Genomic DNA, 6,255 nt, shown 5'->3' with positions numbered 1-6,255 from the left:
ACCTAGCTGCCAGAGCTATTACAGAACTTTCAAAGCAATATTGTGTTGATGATGGAGGTTCATGCCACTTGGGTTTCAAGGATGAAAGGTTGGAACATGGGCAATCATTTCTTGGAGATGGTAATGGTAATTTTTCTGTTGGCAGGCAGAATTGGAACATGAAATTTAAGGATGCTACCTCTGCTGCTCAAGCAGCGGCTGAGTTTGGAGAACATGCAAGCCCAGCTACCAGAGCTATTGTAGAACTTTCAAGGCAATATTGTGTTGATGATGGTGGTTCATGCCACTTGGTTTCAAGGATAAAAAGTTGGAATATGGGCAATCATATCATGGAGATGGTAATGGTAATTTTTCTATTGGCAAGTAGAATTGGAACATGAAATTTAAGGATGCTACCTCTATTGCTCAAGTAGCGACTGAGTTTACCGAACATGCAAGCCTAACTGCCAGCGCTGTTGTAGAACTTTCAAGGCAATATTGTGTTGATGATGGTGGTTCATGCCACTTAGTTTTCAAGGATAAAAGGTTGGAACATGGGCAATCATTTCCTAGAGATGGTAATGGTAATTTTTCAGTTGGCAGGCAGAATTGGAACATGAAATTAAAGGATGCTACCTCTGCTGCTCAAGTAGCGGCTAAGTTTTCAGAACATGCAGGGCTAGCTGCCAGAGCTGTTGTAGAACTTTCAAGGCAATATTGTTTTGATGATGGTGGTTCATGCCACTTAGGATTCAAGGATGAAAGGTTGTAACATGGGCAATCATTGCATGGAGATGGTAATTTTTTTGTTGGCAAGCAGAATTTGAAACATGAAATTTAAGGATGCTACCTCTGCTGCTCAAGCAGCGGCTGAGTTTGCAAAACATGCAAGCCTAGCTGCCAGAGCTATTATAGAATTTTCAAGGCAATATTGTGTTGATGATGGTGGTTCATGCAACTTGGTTTCAAGGATAAAAAGTTGGAATATGGGCAATCATATCATGGAGATGGTAATGGTAATTTTTCTATTGGCAAGTAGAATTGGAACATGAAATTTAAGGATGCTACCTCTGCTGCTCAAGCAGCGACTGGGATTACAGAACATGCAGGCCTAGCTGCCAGAGCTGTTGCAGAACTTTCAAGGCAATATTATGTTGATGATGGTGGTTCATGCCACTTAGGTTTCAAGGATGAAAGGTTGTAACTTGGGCAATCATTTCATGGAGATGGTAATTTTTTTGTTGGCAAGCAGAATTAGAACATGAAATTTAAGGATGCTACCTCTGCTGCTCAAGCAGCGGCTGAGTTTGCAGAACATGCAAGCCTAGCTGCCAGAGCAATTGTAGAACTTTCAAGGCAATATTATGTTGATGATGCTGGTTCATGCCACTTGGTTTCAAGGATAAAAAGTTGGAATATGGGCAATCATATCATGGAGATGCTAATGGTAATTTTTCTATTGGCAAGTAGAATTGGAACATGAAATTTAAGGATGCTACCTCTACTGCTCAAGTAGCGACTGAGTTTACAGAACATGCAAACCTAACTGCCAGCGCTGTTGTAGAACTTTCAAGGCAATATTGTGTTGATGATGGTGGTTCATGCAACTTATTTTTCAAGGATAAAAGGTTGGAACATGGGCAATCATTTCCTTGGGATGGTAATGGTAATTTTTCTGTTGGAAGGTAGAATTGGAACATGAAATTTAAGGATGCTACCTCTACTTCTCAAGCAGCGGTTGAGTTTGCAGAACATGCAAGCCTAGCTGCCAGAGGTGCTGTAGAACTTTTAAGGCAATATTGTGTTGATGATGGTGGTTCATGCCACTTAGGTTTCAAGGATGAAAGTTTGGAACATGCGCAATCATTTCCTGGAGATGGTAATGGTAATTTTTTTGTTGGCAGGCAGAATTGGAACATGAAATTTAAGGATGCTACATCTAGTGCTCAAGTAGCGTCTAAGTTTGCAGAACATGCAAGCCTAGCTGCCAAAGCTATTGTAGAACTTTCAAGGCAATATTGTGTTGATGATGGTGGTTCATGCCACTTAGGTTTCAAGGATGAAAGGTTGGAACATGGACAATCATTTCCTTGAGATGGTAATGGTAATTTTTCTGTTGGCATGCAGAATTGGAACATGAAATTTAAGGATGCTACCTCTGTTGCTCAAGCAGCGGCTGAGTTTGAAGAACATGCAAGCCTAGCTACTAGAGCTATTGTAGAACTTTCAAGGCAATATTGTGTTGATGATGGTGGTTCATGTCACTTGGTTTCAAGGATAAAAAGTTGGAATATGGGCAATCATTTCATGGAGATGGTAATGGTAATTTTTCTATTGGTAGGCAGAATTGGAACATGAAATTTAAGGATGCTACCTCTGCTGCTCAAGTAGCGACTGAGTTTATAGAACATGCAAGCCTAACTGCTAGAGCTGTTGTAGAACTTTCAAGGCAATATTGTGTTGATGATGGTGGTTCATGCCACTTAGTTTTCAAGGATGAAAGGTTGGAACATGGGCAATCATTTCCTAGAGATGGTAATGGTAATTTTTCTATTGGAAGGCAGAATTGGAACATGAAATTTAATGATGTTACCTCTACTTCTCAAGCAGCGGCTCAGCTTATAAAACATGCAGGCTTTGCTGCTAGAGCAGTTTTAAAACTTTAAAGGCAATATTGTGTTGATGATGGTGGTTTATGACACTTAAGTTTCAAGGATGAAAGGTTGGAACATGGGCAATTATTTCATGGAGATGGTAATTTTTATGTTGACAAGTAGAATTCGAACATGAAATTTAAGGATGCTACCTCTGCTGCTCAAGCAGCGGCTGAGTTTTTATAACATGCAAACCTAGCTGCCAGAGCTATTACAGAACTTTCAAAGCAATATTGTGTTGATGATGGAGGTTCATGCCACTTGGGTTTCAAGGATGAAAGGTTGGAACATGGGCAATCATTTCTTGGAGATGGTAATGGTAATTTTTCTGTTGGCAGGCAGAATTGGAACATGAAATTTAAGGATGCTACCTCTGCTGCTCAAGCAGCGGCTGAGTTTGGAGAACATGCAAGCCCAGCTACCAGAGCTATTGTAGAACTTTCAAGGCAATATTGTGTTGATGATGGTGGTTCATGCCACTTGGTTTCAAGGATAAAAAGTTAGAATATGGGCAATCATATCATGGAGATGGTAATGGTAATTTTTCTATTGGCAAGTAGAATTGGAACATGAAATTTAAGGATGCTACCTCTGCTGCTCAAGCAACGACTGGGATTACAGAACATGCAGGCCTAGCTTCCAGAGCTGTTGCAGAACTTTCAAGGCAATATTATGTTGATGATGGTGGTTCATGCCACTTAGGTTTCAAGGATGAAAGGTTGTAACATGGGCAATCATTTCATGGAGATGGTAATTTTTTTGTTGGCAAGCAGAATTAGAACATGAAATTTAAGGATGCTACCTCTGCTGCTCAAGCAGCGGCTGAGTTTGCAGAACATGAAAGCCTAGCTGCCAGAGCTATTGTAGAACTTTCAAGGCAATATTATGTTGATGATGCTGGTTCATGCCACTTGGTTTCAAGGATAAAAAGTTGGAATATGGGCAATCATATCATGGAGATGGTAATGGTAATTTTTCTATTGGCAAGTAGAATTGGAACATGAAATTTAAGGATGCTACCTCTATTGCTCAAGTAGCGACTGAGTTTACCGAACATGCAAGCCTAACTGCCAGCGCTGTTGTAGAACTTTCAAGGCAATATTGTGTTGATGATGGTGGTTCATGCCACTTAGTTTTCAAGGATAAAAGGTTGGAACATGGGCAATCATTTCCTAGAGATGGTAATGGTAATTTTTCAGTTGGCAGGCAGAATTGGAACATGAAATTAAAGGATGCTACCTCTGCTGCTCAAGTAGCGGCTAAGTTTTCAGAACATGCAGGGCTAGCTGCCAGAGCTGTTGTAGAACTTTCAAGGCAATATTGTTTTGATGATGGTGGTTCATGCCACTTAGGATTCAAGGATGAAAGGTTGTAACATGGGCAATCATTGCATGGAGATGGTAATTTTTTTGTTGGCAAGCAGAATTTGAAACATGAAATTTAAGGATGCTACCTCTGCTGCTCAAGCAGCGGCTGAGTTTGCAAAACATGCAAGCCTAGCTGCCAGAGCTATTATAGAATTTTCAAGGCAATATTGTGTTGATGATGGTGGTTCATGCAACTTGGTTTCAAGGATAAAAAGTTGGAATATGGGCAATCATATCATGGAGATGGTAATGGTAATTTTTCTATTGGCAAGTAGAATTGGAACATGAAATTTAAGGATGCTACCTCTGCTGCTCAAGCAGCGACTGGGATTACAGAACATGCAGGCCTAGCTGCCAGAGCTGTTGCAGAACTTTCAAGGCAATATTATGTTGATGATGGTGGTTCATGCCACTTAGGTTTCAAGGATGAAAGGTTGTAACTTGGGCAATCATTTCATGGAGATGGTAATTTTTTTGTTGGCAAGCAGAATTAGAACATGAAATTTAAGGATGCTACCTCTGCTGCTCAAGCAGCGGCTGAGTTTGCAGAACATGCAAGCCTAGCTGCCAGAGCAATTGTAGAACTTTCAAGGCAATATTATGTTGATGATGCTGGTTCATGCCACTTGGTTTCAAGGATAAAAAGTTGGAATATGGGCAATCATATCATGGAGATGCTAATGGTAATTTTTCTATTGGCAAGTAGAATTGGAACATGAAATTTAAGGATGCTACCTCTACTGCTCAAGTAGCGACTGAGTTTACAGAACATGCAAACCTAACTGCCAGCGCTGTTGTAGAACTTTCAAGGCAATATTGTGTTGATGATGGTGGTTCATGCCACTTAGTTTTCAAGGATAAAAGGTTGGAACATGGGCAATCATTTCCTTGAGATGGTAATGGTAATTTTTCTGTTGGAAGGTAGAATTGGAACATGAAATTTAAGGATGCTACCTCTACTTCTCAAGCAGCGGTTGAGTTTGCAGAACATGCAAGCCTAGCTGCCAGAGGTGCTGTAGAACTTTTAAGGCAATATTGTGTTGATGATGGTGGTTCATGCCACTTAGGTTTCAAGGATGAAAGTTTGGAACATGCGCAATCATTTCCTGGAGATGGTAATGGTAATTTTTTTGTTGGCAGGCAGAATTGGAACATGAAATTTAAGGATGCTACATCTAGTGCTCAAGTAGCGTCTAAGTTTGCAGAACATGCAAGCCTAGCTGCCAAAGCTATTGTAGAACTTTCAAGGCAATATTGTGTTGATGATGGTGGTTCATGCCACTTAGGTTTCAAGGATGAAAGGTTGGAACATGGACAATCATTTCCTTGAGATGGTAATGGTAATTTTTCTGTTGGCATGCAGAATTGGAACATGAAATTTAAGGATGCTACCTCTGTTGCTCAAGCAGCGGCTGAGTTTGAAGAACATGCAAGCCTAGCTACTAGAGCTATTGTAGAACTTTCAAGGCAATATTGTGTTGATGATGGTGGTTCATGTCACTTGGTTTCAAGGATAAAAAGTTGGAATATGGGCAATCATTTCATGGAGATGGTAATGGTAATTTTTCTATTGGTAGGCAGAATTGGAACATGAAATTTAAGGATGCTACCTCTGCTGCTCAAGTAGCGACTGAGTTTATAGAACATGCAAGCCTAACTGCTAGAGCTGTTGTAGAACTTTCAAGGCAATATTGTGTTGATGATGGTGGTTCATGCCACTTAGTTTTCAAGGATGAAAGGTTGGAACATGGGCAATCATTTCCTAGAGATGGTAATGGTAATTTTTCTATTGGAAGGCAGAATTGGAACATGAAATTTAATGATGTTACCTCTACTTCTCAAGCAGCGGCTCAGCTTATAAAACATGCAGGCTTTGCTGCTAGAGCAGTTTTAAAACTTTAAAGGCAATATTGTGTTGATGATGGTGGTTTATGACACTTAAGTTTCAAGGATGAAAGGTTGGAACATGGGCAATTATTTCATGGAGATGGTAATTTTTATGTTGACAAGTAGAATTCGAACATGAAATTTAAGGATGCTACCTCTGCTGCTCAAGCAGCGGCTGAGTTTTTATAACATGCAAACCTAGCTGCCAGAGCTATTACAGAACTTTCAAAGCAATATTGTGTTGATGATGGAGGTTCATGCCACTTGGGTTTCAAGGATGAAAGGTTGGAACATGGGCAATCATTTCTTGGAGATGGTAATGGTAATTTTTCTGTTGGCAGGCAGAATTGGAACATGAAATTTAAGGA

Source organism: Nicotiana tomentosiformis, unplaced genomic scaffold (genome assembly GCF_000390325.3).
Source record: "Nicotiana tomentosiformis unplaced genomic scaffold, ASM39032v3 Un00002, whole genome shotgun sequence".
In the NCBI taxonomy this organism is placed as follows: Eukaryota; Viridiplantae; Streptophyta; class Magnoliopsida; order Solanales; family Solanaceae; genus Nicotiana; species Nicotiana tomentosiformis.
The sequence above is the reverse complement of the archived record's forward strand: the minus strand, read 5'-3'. Positions refer to the sequence as shown.